Below are 17780 nucleotides of genomic sequence, written 5' to 3'. Positions count from 1 at the left end.
CGTTTAGCTTTGAATCCTCCAGATGTGTCACGATGAATCATCTCCCACATCTCTGGCTGAGATTGCATCTCCCTGTTGGTCTTCATCATATAAGAATGCACGCTTGTTCTTGAAACACCAAGATTAAAAATAACTAAATAAATAAGCCCAAGAACATGAATGTGTCACTTGTGGTCTTTGTGTCTTTTTTTTTTTTTAAGTAAGTGTATTATGCTATATTCATTTTTCTTTGGGGCAAACAGAATACTGTTGTTTAAAGGCATCCCATTTTACACACTGTCACTCCCGTCTCTGAAGAAAAAAGCCTCACAGCAGTCCAGTGATGAATTGAACAGTAGCAGGTTTATGATGTTTTATAACACATTATTTTCACTATTATGATTACTATTCCACTTCTATGTTATTTACTACAATAATATGTCATAAAAATCTCATCAAAAGATCAAAACATTTTTGCACAATCAGTTTCTCGCTGCTTTTTGTCCCTGTTGGTCTATGCCAATGCAATATTTAAACATGTTAACAAATATGCGCTTTCACATTTTCTTAAAACCCGTTTTTATTTCTTAGGTTATAGGAAAATAAATGGGAAAAACCCATCAGAACAAGCCTGAAATTTTTCATCAGTGCAATGTCCAAGTAATTCCATGTACTTCCATTGTGTTTTATAGACTCAGAAATATGGAAAACATAAACTTTTTGCCCTTTTCTTAAGATGCAGAGCTGGCACGAGTAACCTACATAACCTAGAATTGGTTATTTCACATGTTCCCATTACATACACTCCAAAATTGCTCCACCTATTCTGATTTGGTTTACATATCGAAAAGGAGTAGGAAGAAGTGCACTGCACACATATTTAATCCCATAAATCATCAGGTAATATTTATCCAGCTTCCTTATTCATATAAATTAATGAATAAGGAAGCTGGATAAGACAAATTTGGGCCTTTTTTTTCATGAGACTCTGTGGGGACAGATTTGCTTTTGTGATCTTGCCTCACTTTTTAAAAAAACCAAAACAGAACTATCATGATACTTAAAAAAAACCCTTTCAATGTACACTCTGCTCTATGTGACTATAGAATTTATGGCGACCACATCTTGTTGTAGTTTTTAATCTTTTGGCATTTGTTGACTATGTAAACACATTTACCGGGATAAATAGTTATTTTACGTTTTATAGTGTTTATTCTAGCCAATAATTAGGATGGACAAACTTTAAACTACAGCTGTCAATAGCATAACCTTGACCTAGGGGCAGTCATGGCTCATGCAATCGATTATCTAACAATCGGAAGGTGGATGGGTTGATCCCGACCTCCTCCAGTCCTCGGGCACGATACTAAACCCTGAGTTGTCCCTGATGCATTTGTTATCATGTTAGTTAGCATCATGTCAGATAAATGAATGAGTGTGGTTGGATGAATGAAAGATGCTATATAAGTACCAGACAATTTACCTCCCATCTGACTCCAATAACTGCTTTGAGGTGGTTTATATTGCAAGGTAGAAAAAACCCTACATAATTCAAAAGAACCATCCACAATCACATGATCCCCTATAAGCAAACACTTGGCAACAGTGGGAAGGAAAAACTCTCTTTTAACAGGCAGAACCAGGCTCGGGGAGGGGCGGCCATCTGTTGTGACGGTTTGGGGGATGAAGGGAAAGAGAAGAGAGCAGAGAGAAACAGGACAAAAGGGAAACTGTAGGACAGAGTTTGCTTTATTTAATCATTAGAAATAATTAGTGGTGTATAAACAGACAGAGTTTGAAAACAGATAAATGAAGGAGAAACGCTCAGTGCATCATGGAAAGCTTAGCTAGTTAAATTAGCTGGATGAGCAGCCTAGTACGATCAGACTATTTTTACAGTATTATCACTTCATAAACAGTGAGCGTGGTCTTAGGGCACGAATGGTGTTGGCTGTTTCTAGTGAAGAAGGCAATTTCAGATTCTGGGTTATTTCCCAAGGGTCACCACAGATTGATCCACCTGTCACATATTTTACACTGGATGCTTGTGTCTCCTCCCAGAATCAAACCAGGGATTTAGGTCTAAAAGGGAAATGTGCTAACTACTACTAGAACCACTCTTGCCATTTCTAGAGTAAGCCATTTAATTATTTTTCTTTTTATTCTTAGGATATATTTTATTTATACATATTTATATATTTCAGTTGGATTAAAAAACACTGATTATTTTTTGAAATTCATAGTAATCTAAACATGCTTACACTTGCTGATGTAAATCACTCATAATGAACCTAGTTAGAGAACCCGCCTTGGGGAAGAAGCACTTGAATAGGATAACTTTGTCTAGCATCGCATCGTTTCCTTTGTTTACTTTGATGTCTGACATTTGTTAACTTAGTTCGTTGGATTTAGGACACGAGCAGCAGAGCTGAAAAGCTACTATTTATGTCAATACTTTATAACCAGTCTGCGTGGTGTAGGGCATTGTTTTGGAAATAAACATGTCCTCTCCAGTCTAGAAGGTCATTTCAGATGCGCTCTTATTTCCCAAGTGTCACCACAGCAAATGCATCACGGATTTTTGGCATGTAAAGACAAAGAAGATCCCGGCAGAACCACCTCTGCCATTTCTAGAGTTAAGTTATTTAAATAATTGTGTTTTAATTCTTCTTTAAATCGTCTTTTATGTTATTATTTGTACATTTCATGTTACATTGAAAATTATAGTAGGTAACTTTGGAAATCTAAACAGTTTCTATTTCAAATTTATTTTGTTGGTGTCAGCTTATTTATAACACAATAGTGATGACTCTTTGCAGGGTCATCGCTCCCTTTCTGTGAATTTTTGCTTAAGGTCCCAGACTCCACAGTTAGAACTGATTTCTACATTTCTTCTTAGGAAACCCGCGTGTCATCCGTTTGACCTCTCACCCAAGCATCACACAACACCAGAGAGAGACTGAGGGAGAGAGAGAGAGAGAGAGAGAGAGAGAGACTGACTCCCACTGTTCGCGTTGGGAGCCTGAGCGAGAGGCAGAAGCGAAAGAAAGACTGTCACACAGCCTGGCTCGCATGCTTTAACTTGTTCTCATGTAACCGCCCGTGAAGGAAAGACGCAGAAGAAGAAAACAGAACAATTGCATGGATTTACAAATGCCTTTAAATCTCGTGACCACTGACCAGGGAATATGAGCCGGCTATGAGAAGTTGTTTGATCCGACCGGACGTGCGAGCGCTGCCGGCACAAATAAACTCATGGTAGGTTTTATTTCACACAGCAGCCTGCTGTATTTTCACGGCTGTTTAACCTTTTTAACATCAGTTTTCTGCCGTGAAACCTGTTGTCTGCGCCAGTTCAAAATAGTTTATGCACTCGCTTCTCTGGCTGTGTGTCTGAAGGGAGCGGGTGCAGAAATGGAAAAGTTTATGGCTGATTTGACTGTGCGCGCACAGTGTATAGCTACGGAGACATCATAAGTATAACGGACTCCTTTCAGCGCAGAGGCGCCCGCTCTCCCTAAAGGGAATGAATAGGTCACTATGTATTCTAATCAAACCCAAGATTTGACTCATTTTAAAGCGGCGGAGAGAGCCGCCGCTCCTGAGAGTTACCGAAAAGAGCGCCAATCGTGGGCGAACATCGTGGAGATCATTCGCAAAACTATCGAGGAAATCTTATTCGAGTCGCAATCAGTGAAGCGGTCGCTTTTATTCCAAAGTAACCACAGCGAGGTCTTTGGTTACATTTCCTGCGAGAAAATGTGGCTTCCATTCATGAGATGCAGGATTTTCAACCGTGAGAGACCAAACAAAAGGTTTCCTGCTGACCAATGAGAGCAGGGGAAGCCTCTGGAGGGACGGAGCGGTCCTCTCTTTGTCCAACAACACCAGACCGACCACTGATGCCTGCCGCGAAGCCAGCCTGACCGGGGGGTGTTTGGGAGTGAGACGGCATCTTTTTGCGATTGCGCGTAAAGGCGCACCTCACAGTCAAGCAGGATCTGAAAACACCTGCACATTTATCTTTAACTGCCTGAAAGAATTTGCAGGAGGTAGACATTTAAATTAGAATATGCTGGTGCTTTATGGAGTCATGTGATGTGCTTGGTTAGTGGCTGACACATGCCCCTCGGTGTGAATCACCTCACTTTAACCTCCTTCCCCCTTAACTTTCGGCTTGGTTAAGTTAATGTGCACAGTAGCTACTACAAGGGATTTTAATTACTGTAATTGAGCTTTTAATTGAGCACAGGTAGCAAAGTGGCTGCAGTGGTCTCAAACGCTGAGAGAACTTAATCGGCGAAAGAGAACTTAAGTAGCAGGACAATGCAGAGGTGATGGGAAATCTGTCAAGAGCACTAGTGCTGGCTGGAGCAGTTCATTGATTAGATGAATGCCAGGGAATTAATGAAGTGTTTAAAGAGCTGAGACATTTATCAAGCAGAAATGCCACGCATCCTATAGCGACCATCAACTTAAATGATTTGTGTCACCATACATCTCATATTTGTGGGATTTAAGGGCAGTTAACTGTGCAAGCAATGTGAAGACGTCATCTTTTTTTTAATTACATATCATGAACTACTAAGCACTCATTCAAAAAATAAATTAAAGAACAACCCGTGATGAAATTAATAATTGCTATCATCCATAAAGAACACTTATTTTTAAAGCTTATATATCATGTCATGTTGTTTACATTGGCGCGGCAGGATATATACAGTGTGTGTGTGTGTGTGTGTCTGTGACAGGATGTGTAGCTGTTTGTAAGTTGACACAGTCTATGTGGGAAGGCGAGTCGTAGGCGTAAGTGTGGTGGGGATTCTCTTTCTCACTGCAGTATATTATTATACAGTGAGTGGGATGGATGATTAAAATGATTTAAATGCCTCGACTGAGGGTAGCGTGCGTGGCCTCTAGCAGCCTCACTGTTTTTGTTCAAGCTCTTTTTTAAAGATTTCTACCCACAACAGATTTCTGGAGTGACTGAAGCACTTTGATGAATTACTCTGGCCAGCCCAAGTTGATCTATCATATCAAACTTCTGACTGGTGTAGCGTCAACGTCTCTCTTCATACTGGGCTGATGAGGCATTCATTTCGCATCTTGAAGAAGCAGAGCTATGAATGAATAATATTTCTGTCAAGTATGAGGAGAAAGATTTTTTTCAATGAGGCTTTGATTACGTGTAAATGTGAGCACAGCGGGATTAACAGCTTCAAACACTGGTTTTTCTCCGGTCCTGAAGATGATCACGCTTCTTTCACAGAAAGGATAAGATCAGTTTTGATGTGAAACATCACGTCGGCAGAAAAATGCATATAAATATGACGTGGCGATCATCTTATTGCTAAGCAGATCACAGTCTGTATGTAAAAGATTCCTCGGTTTCTGAAAAACGATGGGGAATGCATGAGCAGATCAGCAGAAGCCAAGAAGAGAGAACTTTAAGAGAAAATAACCCTACTTCTCTCCCGATTTATGACCTCAGTATACTTTTCTTTTGTATACATTTCTTTATTTTTGGCCTTATTTACAAGTTTCAAGCCATATTTATTGCCAACACGTTCTCACTCCCTAAGGGTTATTGCAGCACTATAATTATTTTCCAAGAAAAGGTTTAAATTGACGTAAAACACATGATAAGCAGAAAATGACTATGACAAGTTGTTACCCAATAAATGACTGACAAGTGACTCCTCGTAATGGGTAAAGATTCACTTCCACTTCCCGCCCATGACATCTGAGCAAGGAGTGGAAGCGATGTCAATGGCCAAAATGCAGAACTTATGATAAAAAAAAAAACTTGCGGCTTAAAATTTGTCATCTCCAAACCGTTACGTGTCTATATCTCATTTACAAAATCGATGGCTCAGACTTGATGTAAATGATTTTTCTGCTGGTTATGAAGTGGAAGCTGCTTGTACTGAACTTTGCAGCTCTCTTTTTTAGACCTATCTTTGTTCATTGCAGTGGTGAGTTGTGCGTTTTCCTTTGTTTTTCAACCCACCGTTTAGTCCATGAATAATTGCCTGGCTCCAAGTGCCTCTACTTTCACCAAGAATCTTTCAAAAGGGCCCGAGTTCATTTAAGTTGATATGAGATTTGTATAGATCACAGGAATGTAAATAACAAGCTAAAGCTGTTTAAGCAGGGTTTGTTTTTCCTAATGCATTTTCTTATGTATTCAAAATCAAGCATTCTGTTGAGCAAATGACAAAGGCTAACTTTAAGTATATTTCCAAGGATGTAGTTTTATAAACTACACCCAAGCTATAGGCTGTTATATATTGTGAGTTTGATAAAGAAGAAATGCTAACCTATCTTTGTTGGAATTTTCTCAGGAGAAGGGGATGCAATAGACACAGCAGATGCATTCTATAGGAATTCAATTTAAGTGACCTTTACCATTACAATTACCATAGAGAATTTAAAAGAAAATATGCAAAGGGCTGTGGTCTTTTCAGAGTCATGGATTTAAAGTCATTAGACACTGACAGTGATGAAACGTATCCCAATGTTTGGACGAAGGATGAATTACACACCGGATTAGTGCAAGTGCACAAGATGAACCCAAGTGTTTTGTGCAGTGGGGCAGCTTTTATTAGCAGAGAGAAGTGAAGACTTTCATGTGAATCGTGCCATTGTGCATTTAGTGTCACATGCATTTGCCACGTCGGTGCGTTTGTTTATTCATGCAGTTTTAATTTAGGTGTAATTTTCACCGGGTAATCCAGCCCATAAATCTTGAAACGTTTTCATATTCTGCTGGTGGTGTCATAATTTATCAAAATGAACTAGAAAGCGGAAGTATTAATGAACACTGGTGCATGGTCTGTCTTCCTGCCAGCTTCCTTTTGCCCCACATTTCTTTGTTTTCAGTGAGAACTCGTTTGGGACATTTTGCACCAGATGGGGCAACAGTGTGTCCCAGAGCAGCTCTGTTTCATCCCAAAAGCCTCTGATCAGACCCTGTGGCATTTTTCCCTGGTGGTCAAGGGAAGCCAACTACCCCCCCTTCTGTTCAGATTTTAGTAGTTATTTAAAGAAAAAAACAATCTGTCCAACAGTTTCAGTAATTCTTCTCCCCTCCTGTTATCTTTCTCACTCATCACTGAGGACTCGTCTGTAAAATGCACTGAAGCACTGTACTTCTCAATGCTGGAGAGATTGTGGCTGTTTACAGCTTGTGCAGGCTTGTTTGTGTTCTCAGTCTGTTATGCTGGGCCCTGAACATTTGATCTAGCTTTAAATGATAAGGAAGCATGGACAGTATCATTGTACATCAGGCAAGTAAAACAGGGTTTGTAAGCAAAGGTGCCCTGATTGCACTGGGAAAGAGAGCACACTGCATGTCGGTAAACGTCAGCATCGGGTATGTTGCATACTCTCTGCACATCCTGTATCTGCATGTTTTGTGTAAAATGCAATCGTGTGGTTTAGGGTTACTGTCTCACTTGGCTTCCTCAAAATTGTACCTCACACCACACCACAGATCAGTGCTTTTGATATTGAACACAGCTTTCTTTTTCTCAGTGACTCATGCATTCCAGCCCTGCTCTGATAACTGGCACCCATTTTGTTCTCTTACATGGCCTTTTTCCATCCTGTAGCACAACTGTGTTTCACAAGTGAAGCATCTGACCTGTGTCTTGTTTCTTTGAAATAAAAATTCAACCACTGCTGCAGGATGCTTTATATCAAGTTTTCACTGGTGCACCGATCATTAGACATATCGAAATATGAAAAAAAAATCTGTCAAGTTTTCACCTTCCTTTCAGGCTTTTTACGAAACCTTTGTTTTCTTCAGCACTGGCTGCATGTTGCATGCTGTAGATTCAGTATGTAATCAACCCTCAGCAATACAAACCCCTCCCACTCCCACAACATGACGTCTTTTCAGTTAAGCTGTGTCCTCAGGGTCTATGAGTCTGCTCTGAGGATTAGAGAGAAACTTACATTTTTGAAAATGTCCATATTTAGTATTCACCTCTTGCTTAAATAGTTTCAGTTCTGCTTTTTCAATTTTAGATATCTGTGTCATTTTTCCTATTAGAGATTTTCAGTGTCATTGGAGCCCCGTTGTGCTACTGTTGACGCATACTGACACATCCATGTTTTCCTTTAAAAGGTTGCTGTGAAGGCATTATTAGAAATGCAGCGTTGTACAGATTCTGTACTGTTTGGTCAGTTACGGAGTTTTGCGTGGGAGAATCGTATGAAAAGAAGCAGCCATAGCGAGATGAAAAGGTCGGCACGTGTCTTGGTCCTTGCTGTTGTTTTCCCACTGTCACACCACAACACATCAAGGTGAAAAGTTGCACAGAGCCAGGGCGACTCAGTTGCTCTCAGTCGCTCATGGCATAGTTTGGTGTGACTAAACCCACCACAGTGGAAAAACCCTATAATACCTGTCTTCCTGCAATGTGCATTCATAAACTGTGCCCACGGCCGCAGAGCAGTTTTGTTTTGAAAACTAATCTTTGTGGGTTAGACACCCACTTGGCTAAGAGATTTCTGGTCAGTGTTGAAACTAGAGATGGCACAATACCACTTTTTCATGTCCGATACCGATATCATAAATTTGGATATCTGCCGATACCGAAATGAATCCGATATAGTGTGTTTTTTAATCAATAAAACAGTTTTTTTAATATCTTGCTCCTTTTTGTATAAGTTCATACTCAAGTTTAAAAAAAACACTAAAGCTATTCTGTTATACCTGTATGCAAAAAATACACTGCACCCAAAATATTTCATAGTTCAGCAATACTGATCAATCTAATAAACTTAAACCTGCTCCATTCTCCCTATTCTGGTATTTTAAAGAGTAAGCAACCTAACTAATAGGGCTCTAAAACTCCCAGCAAAAAAAAAAAAAAAAGGGAACACCCCACCCTCCACCTCATGATGCTTAATTGACGTAATCAACTTTAATTTGATGCAGTGTGAAAGAAAATGCACAGAAATAAATTATTTTTCAAGAATAATTAAATAGAATCAACATCTTTCTTCAACAGAATTGCAGACTGCACAGATCGTACCTTCCCAAAGAAAAAGTACTATAGCTTACTAGGGTATATTAGACTTAATAGTTACTATATACAGTAATGGACTTCTATACATTTTACATCAGATTAAAACTTTGGGTGTAAGATTTGGAAAATTATTTATTAAAAGCTCGACATTTTAAATGAGATTAAGAAAGAAAAGTATGTCTTTGTGCCCTCTTTTCCCTGTTCATGCCCTATCGGCCCCCCTGGCTAAACTTTGCTAGAACCGCCCCTGCACAGTTACCAGCCGTCAGCTACGTAGAAAAGGATCCTGGTGTAGAAAGTAAATAAATTCTAACAGCTTATCAAGCTTAAACGTGCTGCTGTTGTTCAGCCGCTGCTTTCCTCTTTCTGGCGCGCAGTGGGCGATAGACAAGCAAGAGAGACGGACTCTTGACAGAAAAGCCAATCAGCTGATCATTGATCAGTTTCATGATTGAAGTAGCAGCAGGAGAGGGAGGGGGAGAGAATGAGAGGCAGTCGCTCCATATATCAGTTGTAAAGCTTACGGGAATGCTTTACAAACATTAAGAGATGAACTTACACACTTGCTTTACTTCTCTCTGGGATAACTTCCTCGGAGATGAAATGCCAGATTGGTAGCAAGGCTACAAATACACACAGCCACTCTATCACATGACGCGTTCTGTGAGGTGCTTTTTTTGATATTTAATGGATCGGATTACATTTTTTATTTCTCTCCGATATCCGTAATTTACATCAGTATCGGACCAATACCGATACATAATATCGGATCGGTCCATCTCTAGTTGAAACCCTCAAAATCTGTAAAGTGTTTACCCTCCCTATATGTCAACAGAATATTGTCAACAAAACAAAAAACGTCCACCTTGTTTTTATTTTCTGTATTCAAAGATTTTCTCTAATTTAAAACTGAATATTTTTTTGTGTTTTCAATGTTTGAGCAAAACAAGTAATTTGAAGACTTTATTTATTTGCCAGAGGTTTATTATTCAACTAATTCTATGTCCTGTGAAGACTGCACATCTTGCAGACTTTAGTGGAAACATACATGTATCTCATTAGTATGCAAAAGAGCTCTTTGCGTCACCGTAAACAAACCGGCTGTCAGAAGCTGTGTTGTTCTCTATGTCTATTTAAAAGTCTTAGGCCATTCAAGCAGTCTATCAAAAGAGATGTCAGCTCTTAAATATGTCGTCTTCAGCTTCTCGCCTGTCACAGGAAATCCTTTGTTGCCTTTGTAAATTTTCATAAACAGACTGGTGTTTTTGTAAGCTTGCGTCTAAGTGACAGCGGGCTTCGGTGTATGACTGAATGATCTGTACTAGAAACAGTATCCGGCTGCATTCTGGCTGTGTTTTAGTGTGGGAGTTGGACTTTGAAACTAACGGTGCATGCAGGGTGCCCGGTGATAGATGGATCCTCCAATGAAGTCATGTTATGTATTCCTGATGAGACTAGTGAATCAGAGGAGAGGATTTATGTGGCGGTGGAGGAGCAACCACTCCAGAAGATGTTGTCTGTGTGAAGTGGTGGACTGAGGCTGTTTGTCATTGTGCTGAACATCCAGTGATTAAGCTACCATGCTGACAGACATTCATCTGCTTTATCAAGTGAATGACTTGCATGCAAAATTCATTTGGCTCCAGTAAACAATGGGAAGTTTAATGGCAAGTCACATGCTTCATCTTCTTTTTGGTGTAATCCCATAAGTCACAAAGGTTTGCTAGTCAAACAGTGGTTTGTCTCTGGTTCCTTGCAAATTTAAAGCAATGAATAAAAAAAATTATAAGCTACTACATGTACTGCTAAGTGGGAAAAATTAAAGGTAAGGAAAAAAAATCACATGAAAAACAACCTGTTTTCAAGCAGCATGCGAGTTTTAATGTGCAGAAATGACTGTTGTGAGAAACAATTTCAAATTTCTTCAATAACGCAACAAACCTTGTGCTACTGAGACATCTCACTGGGACTTTGAGGTGCTGAGTAAGTCTGGCAACTCACGGTTGCGTGACACTGCCAAGCTGGGGGTCATTGCTTGTATTAATGATGCATGGGGAGCTGAACTGGCTTTTATTTCCCACACCATCTGTATCCAGTTGTGCCATGTAGATGGATTTTGGCGAGCTGAACAACCCCCCTTAGCAGCCAGTGGTATGATTTATGGGACTGTGGCACAAAGGGATAATGTGTGCAGAGAAAACTATTTGCAATTATGCAAATATCCACATTCACGATATACATCTTATTTATTTAATGCAAGGTTTAATATTGTGTTTTCCACTAAATATTCAAAAAGAAGTTCAGTGATTTCAACTGTTTTTGTTTAGTAAAAGCAGAGACATTTATATCTCTCAGGAGAACATAAAAACTGAAAAGGGTTGGAAAAGGAAGAAAATGTAATTTAGATAATTGAGAAATAATTGAACAACATAGGTTTGTGAAACCACTAGGTCTAGATGTGTAGTATGATATTAAAATAAGTAGTGATAAAGAATCTTAGTAAAGCAGAGAGAAAAAATGGCTGATATCAAGAAATCCTACCAGTGGCTGGGCAAAGCAGGATTGAAGCACAAGAATCATGTGTATATGAAATATTTTAAACTATTTATATTCACAATATTATTGGATGACCACCTTTATTCCTAAAAGCAACTCTTTTTGGCAAGTTTTCTTTCAACAGTCTTCAGGAAGCTCTCAGGAAGATCATGAAGCCTGGTTCTCCGGGCTTCATGATCAATCATTTCTGCTGAGGCTTTAGCCAAAAGTAAAGCGGATCAGCTGAAAGGTGAGATTTATCTCTCAGATACTGTGTCTGATCTTTTTCCTATTTCTTAAGGACATGACTTATACGTTCATCTGCTGTAAAAAGAATAGTTTTTGTAATTTTTTTGTTCTCCACTTGGCAAATTTACAAATTTTCTTAAGGATTGGCTGCACACCAAAGATAATTCACGATTTCCTGTAATAGCTGTTTGGAATCATCTTCCTTTTTTCAAAAATACAATTTGAGGCCTGTCAAACTGTTATCTTCAACATTTGTCATTCTATTATTTAGTGCTGAAAAACTTGTCTAGTGTGACCTTTCATTTTGTGACATGCAATCCAAACATTTCATGAAAAAATTAGGAACTACTGTGAAACCTACTACTTCTCATCAATTATTCATTTTTTCATATTTGTGAAATTTTTCATGTTTGTGAAATATTTAATTAATATAAATTTAAAGAACAGACGAATATATACCACAATTTCTATTAAGACTAATGTGACTTAACATATTAGATCATATCTTACTTTCTTAACTATTCAGTACGCAATTACTTGAGTTTGGATGAGTCCAGCATACCATCACACTATCTCTCTATCTCTATTTATAGATATATCTATATATCTATATATAGATAGATGTGTGTGTGTGTGTGTATGTTGCCATGGAATTTCTTGGGGTTGCAGGGCAGTAGAAAGACAGAATTAGTGGTTCTCTGTGTGTGACTCCAGTATCTTTCTTCCAGATGTCACTCTAATGGGCCTCAGCACAGACCTGTGGGCACCTCAACAAAATAGAGCACCACAGATAGATGTGTTGATTTCCCAATTACCCCTGGCTACTCTTTTTTTTGATGAGCAACTGGGAAACCTTTCAGTGTCCCAGTCATTTCTCACCTGTGAGATGGGATTTTTTAAAATAACCGCACTATGCTGAAAGCTTTTGCTTTTGGTTGTGTGTTACTCTGTGTTACTTGCAATGTACCTTAACGCAAGGTTAAAGCTGCAATTAGAAGTACCAACAGCAACAGCTCGGGGGCTTATTTAACCCAAAGAAGAGGATGCATCTTAGCATGCACATGCAACTTGGCAGCACGTCTGGTTTAGCTGAAAGGCCAACACCGAGTTCCGTTTACCAGACAGGTCCCAAATGTTTAGCTAAAGTGTCAGACGTACCTGTAAGGCTGTTTACTTTTTTGTGAATTTTTGGCAGTGAGGACACAGATGTGGCTTGGGTCACAAGGAATTTGTACAAATGTTATTTCCATCGCTTTAGCTATCATTTCGTGGGATTATCCCTGCCAAGTTAATTTGGAGCTGGAGTTTTATATCTGTGCCTGCAGCTGCTGCCAATATGAACCTTTGGTGTAGCAGGGAAATTGTTACACTTTGCAAGACGGATGTGCTGTTGTAGTTAGAGCATCCCTCAGCCTGCTGCAATTCATCAGGATATGGCCAAGCAGGTAGAATTGTGTATATATAATCTACTTCTAGGAGGAACAGGACAGATGTATTACCGTGATTTACCTGACACTCAAATTACAGTGTAAGTAATCCTTCTGCTAGAGGTGAAACATAGTGACAGCCTTATAAATTAAAATATACCATGGAATTAATCCTAGCTATTAAAAAGGAGACCTCTTAATGCTCACCTTTAATTTGGAAAATTAACCTGCCTGGCTGTCTGTTTAGCCTGTCCAAGCCTTCGTTACTGTTGAGTCATTTGTATAATGTAGCAGGGAGAAAATAAAGCACAGCACCTTATAAGCTGAAATCCTACAGGCCAATTTATTATTATAGATCCGGTGGGATGCCCTTGAGTAGCCTTCTTAAAACTGTTTACATCAGACCTGCTCCCTAGTGAGGGAGCCAACTGACTTAGTAATAGCTTACATTTTGTTAATTCACACGTTTTCTTGGCAGTCATAGGCTAAGACTCAAACCATGCTCATAGCTGGCAAGACAAGCTCTGACTGCTAACTAGGTGTGAAACACTATTGCATAGGCTTACCATATATGTCTACTAGAGAACCTGCAGAAATCAATGAATTACAGATAAAACAGGAAGCTGCTCTAAACACGTCATGGCCTTTGGTGCTTCTCCTCATCATAAGATAGTAGCAGATGAAAACTTGTCTGACTCCAGTTTACTAAGTGGAGATGGCGCCTTGCTGGGTATCAAGAGCGTCCAAGTTGTATTTGCAGAGAGAGGCTGCATTTCTCTGATTATGTCAAGTTGCTTCTGGAGTCCTCAAAACAGCAGGATTTTATTTTATTTCCTCCAGCTTTAGTCAGAGTCTCACATGTAAACAAGTTTATTTGCAGGAGACTGGAGTGGAGTGGAGAATGAGCTCAGCTGGATGTAAAATTTCTATTAAGACTAATTTAATTTAACATATCAGTTTCAGTTTTATTTAGATTATATCTTAATTTCTTAACTATTCAGTACGTAGTTACTTGAGTTTGAATGAGTTCAGCATATCATCACTATACTTATATATATCCTTTAGGCAAATACAAGTTTTCTTTTATTCAGCAGTTACAAATTAAGACAAATACCATCATACATATTACAAAAGAATCATCAAACATTACATTAGAATTAAGATAATTGAATTGAACCGGGAGCTGCAATTTTAAACAAAAAATAAGTTAACAGTTTGTACAGCATGTTTGATAGTTTTAATTTCATCATGTGCTCAAATACATTAACAAAAACAATTAGATAAACTCATAAATCTGTTAACTGCCGAAACATTTTTTTCTGATCACCAAATAAGTATTTTCTTATCAAAGGATCTGCAAAAAAGGGCTGATTCAATGAATAGGAATGGTAAGAATACTTAATTCATAGGTATATTTTTTTCTTCCCTGGGATGTTAAAGTTGCTTTTAGTACATAATGCTAGAAATGGTGGGTAATTTCCAAATGTCACTGAATATCTTGTTCAGCAAAGCAGCTCAGGTAATAGTGATAGCAATGAAGAGTTAAATGTTTTCACTTAAGGTGGTAAGATGGAAAATTATGTCCCTGAAAGCTGAATAAGCAATGACTTTATAATTTTTCATTCTCAAAATACACAGTGTATATAAAATAACTCTGTATATACTGTATCTGTTTATGTCAGTTGATATATTGATTGATAGTCCAGTCTCAGATGTGCATGGTGAGATGAAAACACATTGATTCACTCTAAGGAGTCTGGGCAAGGCTGCACTCATATGCTTAAAAGCTTAGGTTAAGCAGATACAATATTTATGCTATGTAAAACTGATGCAAATATATAACAATGCATTTATATATAATAAAGAATATTTCAGGTATATTTCCCATTCATGTGGCAGTCATGCAAACCTCTTTGCTTAATCGAGCTGGGGAAAAAGGGGAACTCATTGAACTCATGCTGTTATTTAATCTTTTGCTAGTTAAATATATTTATATTGGGGTGGCTGTGGCTCAGGAGGTTCAGCACAGCAGGTCAGCTATTAATGGTTTGACCTCGGCATGTCAAGTATCCTTGACCAAGATACTGAATGCCAAGTTGCTCCCAATGCTTTCATCAGAGTGTTAGGAAACATTTTCTGATCCTTAAACTTGGGTTACCATAAATATTTGTATTGGTTTCCATGTCATTGTAGTGATGATCCAAGCACCAAAAGGCCACTTGACTCAATTTGAAGTAATTTCCAAGCTGCTGTGGTGAAATAAACTAACGTCCACCATGGCCAATACCTTTAACACTTTATCATCTAATTCTTAAAAAACAAACAAACAAAAAAACAGACAAATCTGAGAGAATGACTGAAAGCCAAATTCACAGTGCAAAAACAGATAAAAACACGACACTACCATCAGAACCAAAAACCACACGGTTGAAAGATCTGTGTGGCTTCCTCCTGGCTCTAATTCTCTCCACCTGTGCTCTCAATGCGTTTCCTACATAGGGCAATGTAAAACCCATTCCCCGTGGTGCTCAAGTGACACTACTGCATAAACAAACAACAAAATACACTTTGAATGAGATCGAATCTAATTTAGATAATTATCTGTCCAACACTTTATTTGTTTCAGCTCCAGTCAAAGACTACAATAGTTTGGAATTGCTTTCTAAAAACATTCAATGCTCATGCCTTGTTTTGGGGAAGGAAACATGATGAAAATTTTCGCATAGGTCCTTTAATTTCTCAACCTGGACTCTCACCAAATTCCACTGAGTGTAAACCAAACCTTAAATATATTTATGCATGCACAGCTGCTCCATAAAATCGTATTTTAGTAGTGGTTCACCCTTTTGAAGTGTAGCGTGATTCCAAAGTATAAAATAGCATTTACAGATGTGTTTGTTAAGAGGGTCACTGGGCAAGACACTGAGCATGGAAAAATACAACTGCAGTATTGTTTTACATCTAAATTTAGTCTTGACAGTCTTAACCACAGCATATGTTTTCTTTTTTAATACAAGTGTTATTGACTGAATATAGTTTCCCCTGAATTTTTCTGCGAGCCTGTAGGGATCAAAATCTTTTATGCCGCTCTGTGGGTTGAGAGGCATTCCACTGGAAATGGTAAACATTCCCATTGGATTAATTACCAACTCCTTTTCCTCTGTTCTGTCTGTTTCTTGTCAGAATGGAGGTTAACAGTGGAATGAACTTTGGTCCACATGTAGAAAGTTTGCCTGTCAGGTCTCATAAAGCGCGAGGAGGCGAGTAGGACCAGGTGTTGGTGGATTGTTGAACAAATGAAAAGTTGGATGTCTGAAAGAAGAGGTCAGATTAGGTAAAAGGGACAAGTTCTAGCATCTTGTAGTTGTTTGTAGTTTTATCTCTTGTACAGATCTTTGAAGTTTTTACAAAAGTGTTATTGCAAGTTTGAAACTTTCTATGTCTATCTTGCATTGTTTGTGAGTAGTCTTTTTTTAAACCTAACTTATAAGAAAACAGGTGCGTTGTTGGGATTCTGATGTTGTCCGATATGTTATAGAGGTTTGTGGCTTGAATTTTCAACTTGCATTATTGCTATTTTAATCATCTACACCTTACCAGACAGTATAATACACATAAAAATTGACAATAATATCAGCACAAAAACTTTACTTTAAAATTGCAATGGCAATGTGCTGTTGTGTCACCAAAGATGGTGGGATTCACTCACTGGGGACAATGACTTTGATATTGGGATCAAATAACAGATAGGTACATTTACAGCTGCTACAATGGCTGAAAATTATAAATAACCGAAACTAGCTAATTTCGACAATTATCTGTTTATGTTTAAACTCTACCTTCCAAGAAAACAGGTGATTTTGATGGTGCACAATATCCTATACATGTTAATGGCTTGCATATTCAACATGCATTGCTAGCAATTATAAATTCCAGACATAAGCCTCCACTAACAGCTACTCTCATTACACTCAGTGTTATTCAAACAGGCACACAGAGTTCACTTGAGCAGTCCACCCAGGTGTAACATCCACCTTATAATCTAAAAACAACACTGCACATTCCTTTTGCCTTCATTTTAAACAACGTGAGACGAAGGGATGTTACGATACCCAACTTGACACCCAGTTTGATAGCAAAAGAAAATGATTATCCTGCCTACTTAAATGTGCACTGCATAGCATTAACCACTGCAAACATTTAAGCCTATGGAACGTGGGGGATTTTGTAACAGCAATGTCAGCTGTCTCAAAAGATAACACATTCAGACTAATATTGGATGAAGTTGTTGAATTGAAGCACATTCACCTTTTTAATTATTTGTTTTTACCATTTAAATCCAAACAGATTTGGATGCTGGACTTTCTGGTGCTTTCCTAAATTGGAAGTATTTCCTCCCCTGATCTGAAAAGCATGATAGCATTGTTTGCATACTGCCTTTAGGAAATAAGTTATCCCCCTGCACCTTAATGCCTTGGTTATCTATGCATCGGAGTTCAGGTTCAAGTTACTGTATTTGTACTGGCAGACAGCTTTAGCCTCTCAAGACCTC

The 17780-nt window shown here is 38.5% G+C and overlaps 1 protein-coding gene across 1 annotated transcript in view; it reads left to right on the top strand.

Moving 5' to 3' along the window:
• Positions 1–2949: 2949 nt before the first annotated feature.
• Positions 2950–17780, top strand: part of chst15b (carbohydrate (N-acetylgalactosamine 4-sulfate 6-O) sulfotransferase 15b) — a 38931-nt gene continuing 24100 nt past the window's right edge. Inside the window, exon 1 of the mRNA XM_085284856.1 lies at positions 2950–3237. The gene's annotated coding sequence lies outside the window, so the exon portion shown is untranslated. The remainder of the gene's footprint in view (positions 3238–17780) is intronic.

Source organism: Mchenga conophoros, linkage group LG8 (genome assembly GCF_057382185.1).
Source record: "Mchenga conophoros isolate Kocher_MC1m ecotype Shallow Benthic linkage group LG8, M_conophoros_male_GT1.1, whole genome shotgun sequence".
NCBI lineage: Eukaryota > Metazoa > Chordata > Actinopteri > Cichliformes > Cichlidae > Mchenga > Mchenga conophoros.
This window is presented reverse-complemented; position numbering and strand designations above follow the sequence as displayed.